General features: G+C 46.7%; 1 long non-coding RNA gene across 1 annotated transcript; it reads right to left on the bottom strand.

The window, feature by feature from the left end:
* Window positions 1-11,440: 11,440 nt before the first annotated feature.
* Window positions 11,441-13,312, bottom strand: LOC140692724 (uncharacterized). The gene is made up of 3 exons (XR_012068291.1): window positions 13,041-13,312; window positions 11,813-11,872; window positions 11,441-11,665 (listed from the first exon to the last, which is right to left on the bottom strand). It is a non-coding gene; the product is annotated as an uncharacterized lncRNA (long non-coding RNA).
* Between the last annotated feature and the right edge of the window lie 3,239 nt (window positions 13,313-16,551).

The raw sequence follows: 16,551 nt of genomic DNA, 5'->3' as shown, positions 1-16,551 counted from the left end.
AGAATTAATGCCATATTCTACCCTACGTTGAGAAGAAATGGCATAAGCCTATAACAAAGACAAGTAGCTCTGCAAAAGTGTACTAAGAGCAAAAGAGACAGACAGTAAAGTGCACATTGGGGTTGGTTTCATTTCTACGAATTTAAGACCCCATGAAACCAATGGATAAATGTCCTGAGAGTGCGGGCGTTTCAGCAGAAATCAAACGACGGGTATGAATTCCGGGTGTACGGATATCACAGGAACATAAGCTTCCTTTTGTGGGTCTCTGTGTTCTGTGAACTGTTAGAAAGTTGAAAGACGTGTGAAACCATTAACTGAAAACGGACACGCTTCCCTCCGTTGGTACTGTGCATACAGATCTGAACACAAGGAAAGAGGGAAGGAAAAAGGCCCATGGGACGCTAGTGGGTAGAATCACATTTACCTAAGGAATCTCTCGTTGGAAGCAGCCCCTCCCCCACACTGACAAGATGCAGCCCCCATTGGGGATGGCAGTTACCGGTTGGATTCCAGGTGGAATGTTGGTGTGTACCGCGAGGCTTGTTGTGGCTGGTGGATCCTAGGTAACCGGGCAGAGTTCTGTGGGTGGATCAGTGTGATGGAGGGGCTGCCGCCCTCTGTGGAGCTTGCCTTTGCTCTTTGGTCCGGGAAGCTGTGTCAGTTCGAGATACTGCTGCTGCCCAAAGACCTGAGTTCACGGGTCAGTTTCCAGAACCTGAAAGGGCAGACAGTGGAAGATCTGCCTGTCATCAGCTTACTGGTGAGGCTCAAAGGTACTTTCTGACTTGCCCAGTCCTGTTGAAGTCGACTTTATGGGAGACACGAAGAGAAGCAGGCCGAAAAGCTGGCTGCACGGATTGAGGAGAGATGCGAACACATTGATGAGAGATGTTCTGCTACAATGGAGAATACTGGCCTGGAGACAGCTGTAGAGGATACCAGGCTCGAAAGACATTCATGAGACATATTGAACCTCGCTGATCCTGGCAGGTACATACGGAGTGCCAACGTGGACTTGAGGAAGTTCCTCCATTCTCTGCTCCAAGAATGGGTCCAAGATCCCTGACGTCTAAAGAAAAGAGATGGCAGAGATGATCAAAACGCTCATATTCTTGGAAGAGGTCGTGAGAATCCACGCGTCCCAAGGGGCATTTCCAAGCCATTCAGACCAAAATGCACCAAGCCCAGGTAAGCCTTTTCCCAGGTTGGGACCTACCTAGCAAGCACTTGCTCTTCCCTCCCCTCCACTCAGGCATCCATTTGGAAGGATCAGTACCTGAGATGCAACGAAACCAGTATGAGAAGAGCAAGCCCCTCCTAGAATCAGAGTTCCTCCAGATTCACACTCTGTGAACAACAGTGAACTCCTTAGAGGTCAAATAGTCTCGACTGAAATAGATAGGAATTGAATACTTAGCTCCCACAAAGAACCGATGGCCTTCCGTTTGATTCAGCAAATGCTGGGTTTATGTCTTCTCTGGGGTGAAGGGAGTGTGGTAAGTGAGGGGAATCATTGACTGACCTTGAATATGTATTGGGCCTCAGGTTTTTAAGACAGTATAGGAAAATAGTATAAGTCAGATAGTGAACGGAATTGTAAAGTCGCCATTGACATTAAAGACACAACTTATGTGGACCGTCTTACACTTGAGGCAAGCCCTCAGGGGCACTATATCATGGGGGTGCACACTTGGTTGCGTTCAATTGCTTTACCCAAGATGAACGGATGATTAAGCGTTCTCATCGCTGATAGAATAACACCTGGTTCTCAGTAGTCGAGCATAGATGCAGCAGGGTTCTAATAGCTGTACTTCCTCTAGCTGCTTTTGGATTCAAACCTAAATGTATATATTCGGTTTGTTTTCTCTTGTATTTTCCTAGAGAGGGATGTTACCCCTTGAAATGCCAAAATTGGCCAGTAGGTGTCATTGGGTGTAAAGGGCACCACATGCACAAGTGAATCCAAGCTTGGGGGTTATTTCATGTTTCCAGTAGGTATTTCATGGTTCCTGTTGGTTTCGGAGTCTTCAACAGTAAAGAGCTGACATGACCCCTTTAACAGTTTGGACTGCTAGTTTGCATTCTATCTGTCTAGGTGTTCCTTAGTGCTGGCAAAATGTTACCAAAATTGTCAAGTCTGGCTTCTAGGTCGATTTAGTGTGTTTCAAAAATGAACTTCGTTTTCGTATAGCTCCCAAAACATGTAAATCAATTCCATTAAACTTATTCAAGGCTGCAAATGAGATATCAACACAATGTCAAAACTGAAGTCTTTGGGCAATCCCTCCCACCATGGCTGTATAGAAACCAAGAGCTAAACAAAAATCACATTTCTGTGAAATGTATCTGGAAAGTGTTGATTCATCTATGCCCAGTTGGCAGAGAAGCTGTGCAACCTGCGCTCACTCGCTCCCGTGTACACAGCAATGGAAACATCCACTCACCCAGCCCTTGGCACAGGACACTTGCCGAAGACAGGTGTGTAACTTTCAAGGACAGGATGAGGCCTCAGAACACCTGGAAGCAGGAGAAGGCAAAGCAGGGAATGGAAACCAGTGCAGGGTCTGACCCCTGGTGATGGAGCAGCAAAGGTGAAACTCTCTTTAACTTGGACGCACACTCTCAAGTGGACAGGAGACATGGGATTGACGGTGATGCGCTGAGTGTTAGAAGAGTGCACCGCAGATGCTTGGCTGACAGAACTCAAAGAAACCAGCACCAAATATCCCCACGGTTGATTCTGAGGCCAAGATCCGAGCTGCCAAATTTGAGGTAGCTGAGGCAGCGGTCAGTGAGGGATAGGGCTACGGATGACGGCACACGATGAGTCTCAGGGATCTCGAGTGCGTTGTGGGGTGTGGTGGGTCCTATCAAGAGAGCAAACCGACCTGTGACCCCAATGAGAAAGCAACCACACTGGCGCGCGCGGTTGAGTTTATCGATATGTCCCATGACCACACCCAGTGCATCTGCAGGACCAGGGACCAATTTGGCATTTTGCCACTAGAGCACGTGCGGGGCTGAATCAGAGATATCGTGCATCTGGTCTGAGGGATCCAGGGGTCCTTGGGTTTGAAATCAGAATGAAAAGCCTTAGGATCTGCTACATTCATAACGTGGGCTGGGATTATGGTTTGGTTCGAGGCACAGTGTGCGCAACAGCTCTGTGGTTGCCTTCGTGCACCCGTGCCACAAGGATGAGAGGACAAGGAAGGGTGGTCCAAGTCCACAGCGTGAGAAGGGGAAGCATTTCCTTCAGCATTATCTCCCAAAAGCGGATGCTACCTTTTGGATGGCACCGGCACGGTACGGCACCGAGGACACCAAGGTCGGTCTGCGGGATCATTCCAGCAGGCCCTGATGGGTGACACCCATAGATATGCTTCCACTGGTGTTTCTGTAGACAGAGAAGCTCTGGGAAGAACTGGTTTCATTGGGACATTCCCGTGGCACTACAAAGCACAAGCGCACTCTCAGTTTGCTCCTTTGGAAACACTCCAAAGTGACATAGAGCAGAATGCAGAGCTGAGAACCTTTAGAAGCTTCATTTCCACAAGAGGAAGTGTCCTGTGTACTTTCAGAATTATGAGATAAGCGTAATCAACATGAGGTTATGCTAATCGAAATAGTATGGGGTGTTCATCACAACAAAGGCAACACCAGCAATTGGAGATATACCAGACAACACACACAGGAACAGGACATGGCATCAATGTCTAGGAGAAAGTGTCCTCACAGAAATCCCATGGAATTGCGTTGAGCCAAGTGTCTAAATTGTTCACTTAACCAAGCCCTAGAAGTCTGCATTAGATACCTGATATTACCTGACCAGTAGAGAGGAAGAAGTACAGTAAGAGAAACAGGAAGTACCACTTTCAGTTCTAAAGAGATTGAAGGCCCAAAAGATAAGCTTTCAAACAACTAGACTGCAAAACGCCATCCAGAGCAAGTATTGAAAACGGAGATTACGGAAACCCTGAAGAACAACAGTGCCTCAGAATCACAGAAGGCAGAATACCAGAAAAGGGGCAGAGAAAGTCTCAAGACGAGCCAAATAATATCAGAAAACTCAATGGATGAGATAATATCAGGGCTAAAATTCAGTCCTAAGCAGACTAGATAATGCAGAGGGACGCGTGAATGACTGTGAAGACAGGGGAACAGAAATCCCTCGGTCAGAAGCAGACACAGGAAAGCAAGTGCAAACCAATGAAAACATTGATGTTGAATCCTGGGGTAAGAGAAGGCATGAAAGACTAGGATTCATAAGAGTCCCAGATGGACAAGCAAGAGATAAAGAAACAGAGAATGTCTGAAAATGTATCTGTCGAAAAATCAGACTGAAACTTGCTGAAAGCCAAGAAAGTATCATCTATGCGAATTCAGGAAGTACACAGCGCCCAAAGCAGGTGGAATCCCAATAGACCAACCAGCAGCTGTAGGATTCAAATCAACAAAGTTCATGAGCATCCCAGTGATTTAAAATGCGCCTGGAGGAAAGCAACATAGTCACAAGAGAACCTCCAGAGGGGTTTCAGCTGATATCTCGGCAGCAATATTACAGGACAGGGAGGAGTGCCAGGACATAGACCACAACCTGAATGGCCAAATGCTGCCATCTAGGGTAGCCTAGGTCACATGACCGCCATTTCTCATAACGGCAGAGCTAGAGAATTCCACAGAGCGGCCAATCTTAAAAGAATTCAGCAGTTCGAAACTTATCCGAAAAGACAGGTAGAGAATTCTCCCCTGAATAGAAAAGCAGCAAGATGAAATGGAAAGAAGAAAACCATTATTGGAAATGCAAGAAGAGCATGAGTGGCAAAGAAGAAGGCAAGGAGGACATCAAAAGCCTCAAGATGGGAGAGGGAAGCAGGAAATCATAGGTGATTGGAAGCACTCTCTTAAGTGAATCAGCTTATATGACTGTCTGTTGGAAGCTAACGGAGCGATGCATGGCCTGACGTGTTTGCAAAACAAACGAGAAGCAGACCAACAAAGAATCAAGCCAACAAACAAGCAACAAAAGGGTACGGATGGCTGACATATACCAAGGGAATCATGATTATTCAAAAGAAAATACTCAAGGTGATGTCAAGGATCATTCAGCACGCATCGACCCAGTATGGTGGCTTACATGTACTCAGCACACTTGTATTCGGAAATCAGAGGCGTGCATTTATATTCGTAAATATTGATTCATAAAAGCATATCGTGACCTAACCCAAATGCCGATTTGGAATCAAATGGATTCCTGGCCGGTGATATAGACTTGCATGTCTTCCAACAGGAAGAATTAATGCCATCTTCTACCCTACGTTGAGAAGAAATGGCATAAGCCTATAACAAAGACAAGTAGCTCTGCAAAAGTGTACTAAGAGCAAAAGAGACAGACAGTAAAGTGCCCATTGGGGTTGGTTTCATTTCTAGGAATTTCAGACCCCATGAAACCAATGGATCCATGTCCTGAGAGTGCGGGCGTTTCAGCAGAAATCAAACGACGGGTATGAATTCCGGGTGTACGGATATCACAGGAACATAAGCTTCCTTTTGTGGGTCTCTGTGTTCTGTGAACTGTTAGAAAGTTGAAAGACGTGTGAAACCATTAACTGAAAACGGACACGCTTCCCTCCGTTGGTATTGTGCATACAGATCTGAACACAAGGAAAGAGGGAAGGAAAAAGGCCCATGGGACGCTAGTGGGTAGAATCACATTTACCTAAGGAATCTCTCGTTGGAAGCAGCCCCTCCCCCACACTGACAAGATGCAGCCCCTATTGGGGATGGCAGTTACCGGTTGGATTCCAGGTGGAATGTTGGTGTGTACCGCGAGGCTTGTTGTGGCTGGTGGATCCTAGGTAACCGGGCAGAGTTCTGTGGGTGGATCAGTGTGATGGAGGGGCTGCCGCCCTCTGTGGAGCTTGCCTTTGCTCTTTGGTCCGGGAAGCTGTGTCAGTTCGAGATACTGCTGCTGCCCAAAGACCTGAGTTCACGGGTCAGTTTCCAGAACCTGAAAGGGCAGACAGTGGAAGATCTGCCTGTCATCAGCTTACTGGTGAGGCTCCGAGGTACTTTCTGACTTGCCCAGTCCTGTTGAAGTCGACTTTATGGGAGACACGAAGAGAAGCAGGCCGAAAAGCTGGCTGCACGAATTGAGGAGTGATGCGAACACATTGATGAGAGATGTTCTGCTACAATGGAGAATACTGGCCTGGAGACAGCTGTAGAGGATACCAGGCTCGAAAGACATTCATGAGACATATTGAACCTCGCTGATCCTGGCAGGTACATACGGAGTGCCAACGTGGACTTGAGGAAGTTCCTCCATTCTCTGCTCCAAGAACGGGTCCAAGATCCCTGACGTCTAAAGAAAAGAGATGGCAGAGATGATCAAAACGCTCATATTCTTGGAAGAGGTCGTGAGAATCCACGCGTCCCAAGGGGCATTTCCAAGCCATTCAGACCAAAATGCACCAAGCCCAGGTAAGCCTTTTCCCAGGTTGGGACCTACCTAGCAAGCACTTGCTCTTCCCTCCCCTCCCCTCAGGCATCCATTTGGAAGGATCAGTACCTGAGATGCAACGAAACCAGTATGAGAAGAGCAAGCCCCTCCTAGAATCAGAGTTCCTCCAGATTCACACTCTGTGAACAACAGTGAACTCCTTAGAGGTCAAATAGTCTCGACTGAAATAGATAGGAATTGAATACTTAGCTCCCACAAAGAACCGATGGCCTTCCGTTTGATTCAGCAAATGCTGGGTTTATGTCTTCTCTGGGGTGAAGGGAGTGTGGTAAGTGAGGGGAATCTTTGACTGAACTTGAATATGTATTGGGCCTCAGGTTTTTAAGACAGTATAGGAAAATAGTATAAGTCAGATAGTGAACGGAATTGTAAAGTCGCCATTGACATTAAAGACACAGCTTATGTGGACCGTCTTACACTTGAGGCAAGCCCTCAGGGGCACTATATCATGGGGGTGCACACTTGGTTGCGTTCAATTGCTTTACCCAACATGAACGGATGATTAAGCGTTCTCATCGCTGATAGAATAACACCTGGTTCTCAGTAGTCGAGCATAGCTGCAGCAGGGTTCTAATAGCTGTACTTCCTCTAGCTGCTTTTGGATTCAAACCTAAATGTATATATTCGGTTTGTTTTCTCTTGTATTTTCCTAGAGAGGGATGTTACCCCTTGAAATGCCAAAATTGGCCAGTAGGTGTCATTGGGTGTAAAGGGCACCACATGCACAAGTGAATCCAAGCTTGGGGGTTATTTCATGTTTCCAGTAGGTATTTCATGGTTCCTGTTGGTTTCGGAGTCTTCAACAGTAAAGAGCTGACATGACCCCTTTAACAGTTTGGACTGCTAGTTTGCATTCTATCTGTCTAGGTGTTCCTTAGTGCTGGCAAAATGTTACCAAAATTGTCAAGTCTGGCTTCTAGGTCGATTTAGTATGTTTCAAAAATGAACTTCGTTTTCGTATAGCTCCCAAAACATGTAAATCAATTCCATTAAACTTATTCAAGGCTGCAAATGAGATATCAACACAATGTCAAAACTGGAGTCTTTGGACAATCCCTCCCACCACGGCTGTATAGAAACCAAGAGCTAAACAAAAATCACATTTCTGTGAAATGTATCTGGAAAGTGTTGATTCATCTATGCCCAGTTGGCAGAGAAGCTGTGCAACCTGCGCTCACTCGCTCCCGTGTACACAGCAATGGAAACATCCACTCACCCAGCCCTTGGCACAGGACACTTGCCGAAGACAGGTCTGTAACTTCCAAAGACAGGATGAGGCCTCTGAACACCTGGAAGCAGGAGAAGGCAAAGCAGGGAATGGAAACCAGTGCAGGGTCTGACCCCTGGTGATGGAGCAGCAAAGGTGAAACTCTCTTTAACTTGGACGCACACTCTCAAGTGGACAGGAGACATGGGATTGACGGTGATGCGCTGAGTGTTAGAAGAGTGCACCGCAGATGCTTGGCTGACAGAACTCAAAGAAACCAGCGCCAAATATCCCCACGGTTGATTCTGAGGCCAAGATCCGAGCTGCCAAATTTGAGGTAGCTGAGGCAGCGGTCAGTGAGGGATAGGGCTACGGATGACGGCACACGATGAGTCTCAGGGATCTCGAGTGCGTTGTGGGGTGTGGTGGGTCCTATCAAGAGAGCAAACCGACCTGTGACCCCAATGAGAAAGCAACCACACTGGCGCGCGCGGTTGAGTTTATCGATATGTCCCATGACCACACCCAGTGCATCTGCAGGACCAGGGATCAGTTTGGCATTTTGCCACTAGAGCACGTGTGGGGCTGAATCAGAGATATCGTGCATCTGGTCTGAGGGATCCAGGGGTCCTTGGGTTTGAAATCAGAATGAAAAGCCTTAGGATCTGCTACATTCATAACCTGGGCTGGGATTATGGTTTGGTTCGAGGCACAGTGTGCGCAACAGCTCTGTGGTTGCCTTCGTGCACCCGTGCCACAAGGATGGGAGGACAAGGAAGGGTGGTCCAAGTCCACAGCGTGAGAAGGGGAAGCATTTCCTTCAGCATTATCTCCCAAAAGCGGATGCTACCTTTTGGATGGCACCGGCACGGTACGGCACCGAGGACACCAAGGTCGGTCTGCGGGATCATTCCAGCAGGCCCTGATGGGTGACACCCATAGATATGCTTCCACTGGTGTTTCTGTAGACAGAGAAGCTCTGGGAAGAACTGGTTTCATTGGGACATTCCCGTGGCACTACAAAGCACAAGCGCACTCTCAGTTTGCTCCTTTGGAAACACTCCAAAGTGACATAGAGCAGAATGCAGAGCTGAGAACCTTTAGAAGCTTCATTTCCACAAGAGGAAGTGTCCTGTGTACTTTCAGAATTATGAGATAAGCGTAATCAACATGAGGTTATGCTAATCGAAATAGTATGGGGTGTTCATCACAACAAAGGCAACACCAGCAATTGGAGATATACCAGACAACACACACAGGAACAGGACATGGCATCAATGTCTAGGAGAAAGTGTCCTCACAGAAATCCCATGGAATTGCGTTGAGCCAAGTGTCTAAATTGTTCACTTAACCAAGCCCTAGAAGTCTGCATTAGATACCTGATATTACCTGACCAGTAGAGAGGAAGAAGTACAGTAAGAGAAACAGGAAGTACCACTTTCAGTTCTAAAGAGATTGAAGGCCCAAAAGATAAGCTTTCAAACAACTAGACTGCAAAACGCCATCCAGAGCAAGTATTGAAAACGGAGATTACGGAAACCCTGAAGAACAACAGTGCCTCAGAATCACAGAAGGCAGAATACCAGAAAAGGGGCAGAGAAAGTCTCAAGACGAGCCAAATAATATCAGAAAACTCAATGGATGAGATAATATCAGGGCTAAAATTCAGTCCTAAGCAGACTAGATAATGCAGAGGGACGCGTGAATGACTGTGAAGACAGGGGAACAGAAATCCCTCGGTCAGAAGCAGACACAGGAAAGCAAGTGCAAACCAATGAAAACATTGATGTTGAATCCTGGGGTAAGAGAAGGCATGAAAGACTAGGATTCATAAGAGTCCCAGATGGACAAGCAAGAGATAAAGAAACAGAGAATGTCTGAAAATGTATCTGTCGAAAAATCAGACTGAAACTTGCTGAAAGCCAAGAAAGTATCATCTATGCGAATTCAGGAAGTACACAGCGCCCAAAGCAGGTGGAATCCCAATAGACCAACCAGCAGCTGTAGGATTCAAATCAACAAAGTTCATGAGCATCCCAGTGATTTAAAATGCGCCTGGAGGAAAGCAACATAGTCACAAGAGAACCTCCAGAGGGGTTTCAGCTGATATCTCGGCAGCAATATTACAGGACAGGGAGGAGTGCCAGGACATAGACCACAACCTGAATGGCCAAATGCTGCCATCTAGGGTAGCCTAGGTCACATGACCGCCATTTCTCATAACGGCAGAGCTACAGAATTCCACAGAGCGGCCAATCTTAAAAGAATTCAGCAGTTCGAAACTTATCCTAAAAGACAGGTAGAGAATTCTCCCCTGAATAGAAAAGCAGCAAGATGAAATGGAAAGAAGAAAACCATTATTGGAAATGCAAGAAGAGCATGAGTGGCAAAGAAGAAGAAGGCAAGGAGGACATCAAAAGCCTCACGATGGGAGAGGGAAGCAGGAAATCATAGGTGATTGGAAGCACTCTCTTAAGTGAATCAGCTTATATGACTCTCTGTTGGAAGCGAACGGAGCGATGCATGGCCTGACGTGTTTGCAAAACAAACGAGAAGCAGACCAACAAAGAATCAAGCCAACAAACAAGCAACAAAAGGGTACGGATGGCTGACATATACCAAGGGAACCATGATTATTCAAAAGAAAATACTCAAGGTGATGTCAAGGATCATTCAGCACGCATCGACCCAGTATGGTGGCTTACATGTACTCAGCACACTTGTATTCGGAAATCAGAGGCGTGCATTTATATTCGTAAATATTGATTCATAAAAGCATATCGTGACCTAACCCAAATGCCGATTTGGAATCAAATGGATTCCTGGCCGGTGATATAGACTTGCATGTCTTCCAACAGGAAGATTGAATGCCATATTCTACCCTACGTAGAGAAGAAATGGCATAAGCCTATAACAAAGACAAGTAGCTCTGCAAAAGTGTACTAAGAGCAAAAGAGACAGACAGTAAAGTGCCCATTGGGGTTGGTTTCATTTCTAGGAATTTCAGACCCCATGAAACCAATGGATCCATGTCCTGAGAGTGCGGGCGTTTCAGCAGAAATCAAACGACGGGTATGAATTCCGGGTGTACGGATATCACAGGAACATAAGCTTCCTTTTGTGGGTCTCTGTGTTCTGTGAACTGTTAGAAAGTTGAAAGACGTGTGAAACCATTAACTGAAAACGGACACGCTTCCCTCCGTTGGTATTGTGCATACAGATCTGAACACAAGGAAAGAGGGAAGGAAAAAGGCCCATGGGACGCTAGTGGGTAGAATCACATTTACCTAAGGAATCTCTCGTTGGAAGCAGCCCCTCCCCCACACTGACAAGATGCAGCCCCTATTGGGGATGGCAGTTACCGGTTGGATTCCAGGTGGAATGTTGGTGTGTACCGCGAGGCTTGTTGTGGCTGGTGGATCCTAGGTAACCGGGCAGAGTTCTGTGGGTGGATCAGTGTGATGGAGGGGCTGCCGCCCTCTGTGGAGCTTGCCTTTGCTCTTTGGTCCGGGAAGCTGTGTCAGTTCGAGATACTGCTGCTGCCCAAAGACCTGAGTTCACGGGTCAGTTTCCAGAACCTGAAAGGGCAGACAGTGGAAGATCTGCCTGTCATCAGCTTACTGGTGAGGCTCCGAGGTACTTTCTGACTTGCCCAGTCCTGTTGAAGTCGACTTTATGGGAGACACGAAGAGAAGCAGGCCGAAAAGCTGGCTGCACGAATTGAGGAGTGATGCGAACACATTGATGAGAGATGTTCTGCTACAATGGAGAATACTGGCCTGGAGACAGCTGTAGAGGATACCAGGCTCGAAAGACATTCATGAGACATATTGAACCTCGCTGATCCTGGCAGGTACATACGGAGTGCCAACGTGGACTTGAGGAAGTTCCTCCATTCTCTGCTCCAAGAACGGGTCCAAGATCCCTGACGTCTAAAGAAAAGAGATGGCAGAGATGATCAAAACGCTCATATTCTTGGAAGAGGTCGTGAGAATCCACGCGTCCCAAGGGGCATTTCCAAGCCATTCAGACCAAAATGCACCAAGCCCAGGTAAGCCTTTTCCCAGGTTGGGACCTACCTAGCAAGCACTTGCTCTTCCCTCCCCTCCACTCAGGCATCCATTTGGAAGGATCAGTACCTGAGATGCAACGAAACCAGTATGAGAAGAGCAAGCCCCTCCTAGAATCAGAGTTCCTCCAGATTCACACTCTGTGAACAACAGTGAACTCCTTAGAGGTCAAATAGTCTCGACTGAAATAGATAGGAATTGAATACTTAGCTCCCACAAAGAACCGATGGCCTTCCGTTTGATTCAGCAAATGCTGGGTTTATGTCTTCTCTGGGGTGAAGGGAGTGTGGTAAGTGAGGGGAATCTTTGACTGAACTTGAATATGTATTGGGCCTCAGGTTTTTAAGACAGTATAGGAAAATAGTATAAGTCAGATAGTGAACGGAATTGTAAAGTCGCCATTGACATTAAAGACACAGCTTATGTGGACCGTCTTACACTTGAGGCAAGCCCTCAGGGGCACTATATCATGGGGGTGCACACTTGGTTGCGTTCAATTGCTTTACCCAACATGAACGGATGATTAAGCGTTCTCATCGCTGATAGAATAACACCTGGTTCTCAGTAGTCGAGCATAGCTGCAGCAGGGTTCTAATAGCTGTACTTCCTCTAGCTGCTTTTGGATTCAAACCTAAATGTATATATTCGGTTTGTTTTCTCTTGTATTTTCCTAGAGAGGGATGTTACCCCTTGAAATGCCAAAATTGGCCAGTAGGTGTCATTGGGTGTAAAGGGCACCACATGCACAAGTGAATCCAAGCTTGGGGGTTATTTCATGTTTCCAGTAGGTATTTCATGGTTCCTGTTGGTTTCGGAGTCTTCAACAGTAAAGGGCTGACATGACCCCTTTAACAGTTTGGACTGCTAGTTTGCATTCTATCTGTCTAGGTGTTCCTTAGTGCTGGCAAAATGTTACCAAAATTGTCAAGTCTGGCTTCTAGGTCGATTTAGTATGTTTCAAAAATGAACTTCGTTTTCGTATAGCTCCCAAAACATGTAAATCAATTCCATTAAACTTATTCAAGGCTGCAAATGAGATATCAACACAATGTCAAAACTGGAGTCTTTGGACAATCCCTCCCACCACGGCTGTATAGAAACCAAGAGCTAAACAAAAATCACATTTCTGTGAAATGTATCTGGAAAGTGTTGATTCATCTATGCCCAGTTGGCAGAGAAGCTGTGCAACCTGCGCTCACTCGCTCCCGTGTACACAGCAATGGAAACATCCACTCACCCAGCCCTTGGCACAGGACACTTGCCGAAGACAGGTCTGTAACTTCCAAAGACAGGATGAGGCCTCTGAACACCTGGAAGCAGGAGAAGGCAAAGCAGGGAATGGAAACCAGTGCAGGGTCTGACCCCTGGTGATGGAGCAGCAAAGGTGAAACTCTCTTTAACTTGGACGCACACTCTCAAGTGGACAGGAGACATGGGATTGACGGTGATGCGCTGAGTGTTAGAAGAGTGCACCGCAGATGCTTGGCTGACAGAACTCAAAGAAACCAGCGCCAAATATCCCCACGGTTGATTCTGAGGCCAAGATCCGAGCTGCCAAATTTGAGGTAGCTGAGGCAGCGGTCAGTGAGGGATAGGGCTACGGATGACGGCACACGATGAGTCTCAGGGATCTCGAGTGCGTTGTGGGGTGTGGTGGGTCCTATCAAGAGAGCAAACCGACCTGTGACCCCAATGAGAAAGCAACCACACTGGCGCGCGCGGTTGAGTTTATCGATATGTCCCATGACCACACCCAGTGCATCTGCAGGACCAGGGACCAATTTGGCATTTTGCCACTAGAGCACGTGTGGGGCTGAATCAGAGATATCGTGCATCTGGTCTGAGGGATCCAGGGGTCCTTGGGTTTGAAATCAGAATGAAAAGCCTTAGGATCTGCTACATTCATAACCTGGGCTGGGATTATGGTTTGGTTCGAGGCACAGTGTGCGCAACAGCTCTGTGGTTGCCTTCGTGCACCCGTGCCACAAGGATGGGAGGACAAGGAAGGGTGGTCCAAGTCCACAGCGTGAGAAGGGGAAGCATTTCCTTCAGCATTATCTCCCAAAAGCGGATGCTACCTTTTGGATGGCACCGGCACGGTACGGCACCGAGGACACCAAGGTCGGTCTGCGGGATCATTCCAGCAGGCCCTGATGGGTGACACCCATAGATATGCTTCCACTGGTGTTTCTGTAGACAGAGAAGCTCTGGGAAGAACTGGTTTCATTGGGACATTCCCGTGGCACTACAAAGCACAAGCGCACTCTCAGTTTGCTCCTTTGGAAACACTCCAAAGTGACATAGAGCAGAATGCAGAGCTGAGAACCTTTAGAAGCTTCATTTCCACAAGAGGAAGTGTCCTGTGTACTTTCAGAATTATGAGATAAGCGTAATCAACATGAGGTTATGCTAATCGAAATAGTATGGGGTGTTCATCACAACAAAGGCAACACCAGCAATTGGAGATATACCAGACAACACACACAGGAACAGGACATGGCATCAATGTCTAGGAGAAAGTGTCCTCACAGAAATCCCATGGAATTGCGTTGAGCCAAGTGTCTAAATTGTTCACTTAACCAAGCCCTAGAAGTCTGCATTAGATACCTGATATTACCTGACCAGTAGAGATGAAGAAGTACAGTAAGAGAAACAGGAAGTACCACTTTCAGTTCTAAAGAGATTGAAGGCCCAAAAGATAAGCTTTCAAACAACTAGACTGCAAAACGCCATCCAGAGCAAGTATTGAAAACGGAGATTACGGAAACCCTGAAGAACAACAGTGCCTCAGAATCACAGAAGGCAGAATACCAGAAAAGGGGCAGAGAAAGTCTCAAGACGAGCCAAATAATATCAGAAAACTCAATGGATGAGATAATATCAGGGCTAAAATTCAGTCCTAAGCAGACTAGATAATGCAGAGGGACGCGTGAATGACTGTGAAGACAGGGGAACAGAAATCCCTCGGTCAGAAGCAGACACAGGAAAGCAAGTGCAAACCAATGAAAACATTGATGTTGAATCCTGGGGTAAGAGAAGGCATGAAAGACTAGGATTCATAAGAGTCCCAGATGGACAAGCAAGAGATAAAGAAACAGAGAATGTCTGAAAATGTATCTGTCGAAAAATCAGACTGAAACTTGCTGAAAGCCAAGAAAGTATCATCTATGCGAATTCAGGAAGTACACAGCGCCCAAAGCAGGTGGAATCCCAATAGACCAACCAGCAGCTGTAGGATTCAAATCAACAAAGTTCATGAGCATCCCAGTGATTTAAAATGCGCCTGGAGGAAAGCAACATAGTCACAAGAGAACCTCCAGAGGGGTTTCAGCTGATATCTCGGCAGCAATATTACAGGACAGGGAGGAGTGCCAGGACATAGACCACAACCTGAATGGCCAAATGCTGCCATCTAGGGTAGCCTAGGTCACATGACCGCCATTTCTCATAACGGCAGAGCTAGAGAATTCCACAGAGCGGCCAATCTTAAAAGAATTCAGCAGTTCGAAACTTATCCTAAAAGACAGGTAGAGAATTCTCCCCTGAATAGAAAAGCAGCAAGATGAAATGGAAAGAAGAAAACCATTATTGGAAATGCAAGAAGAGCATGAGTGGCAAAGAAGAAGAAGGCAAGGAGGACATCAAAAGCCTCAAGATGGGAGAGGGAAGCAGGAAATCATAGGTGATTGGAAGCACTCTCTTAAGTGAATCAGCTTATATGACTCTCTGTTGGAAGCGAACGGAGCGATGCATGGCCTGACGTGTTTGCAAAACAAACGAGAAGCAGACCAACAAAGAATCAAGCCAACAAACAAGCAACAAAAGGGTACGGATGGCTGACATATACCAAGGGAACCATGATTATTCAAAAGAAAATACTCAAGGTGATGTCAAGGATCATTCAGCACGCATCGACCCAGTATGGTGGCTTACATGTACTCAGCACACTTGTATTCGGAAATCAGAGGCGTGCATTTATATTCGTAAATATTGATTCATAAAAGCATATCGTGACCTAACCCAAATGCCGATTTGGAATCAAATGGATTCCTGGCCGGTGATATAGACTTGCATGTCTTCCAACAGGAAGAATTAATGCCATCTTCTACCCTACGTTGAGAAGAAATGGCATAAGCCTATAACAAAGACAAGTAGCTCTGCAAAAGTGTACTAAGAGCAAAAGAGACAGACAGTAAAGTGCCCATTGGGGTTGGTTTCATTTCTAGGAATTTCAGACCCCATGAAACCAATGGATCCATGTCCTGAGAGTGCGGGCGTTTCAGCAGAAATCAAACGACGGGTATGAATTCCGGGTGTACGGATATCACAGGAACATAAGCTTCCTTTTGTGGGTCTCTGTGTTCTGTGAACTGTTAGAAAGTTGAAAGACGTGTGAAACCATTAACTGAAAACGGACACGCTTCCCTCCATTGGTATTGTGCATACAGATCTGAACACAAGGAAAGAGGGAAGGAAAAAGGCCCATGGGACGCTAGTGGGTAGAATCACATTTACCTAAGGAATCTCTCGTTGGAAGCAGCCCCTCCCCCACACTGACAAGATGCAGCCCCTATTGGGGATGGCAGTTACCGGTTGGATTCCAGGTGGAATGTTGGTGTGTACCGCGAGGCTTGTTGTGGCTGGTGGATCCTAGGTAACCGGGCAGAGTTCTGTGGGTGGATCAGTGTGATGGAGGGGCTGCCGCCCTCTGTGGAGCTTGCCTTTGCTCTTTGGTCCGGGAAGCTGTG

Source organism: Vicugna pacos, unplaced genomic scaffold, assembly GCF_048564905.1.
Source record: "Vicugna pacos unplaced genomic scaffold, VicPac4 scaffold_16, whole genome shotgun sequence".
Classification (NCBI taxonomy): domain Eukaryota; kingdom Metazoa; phylum Chordata; class Mammalia; order Artiodactyla; family Camelidae; genus Vicugna; species Vicugna pacos.
The sequence above is the reverse complement of the archived record's forward strand: the minus strand, read 5'-3'. Positions and strand labels throughout refer to the sequence as shown.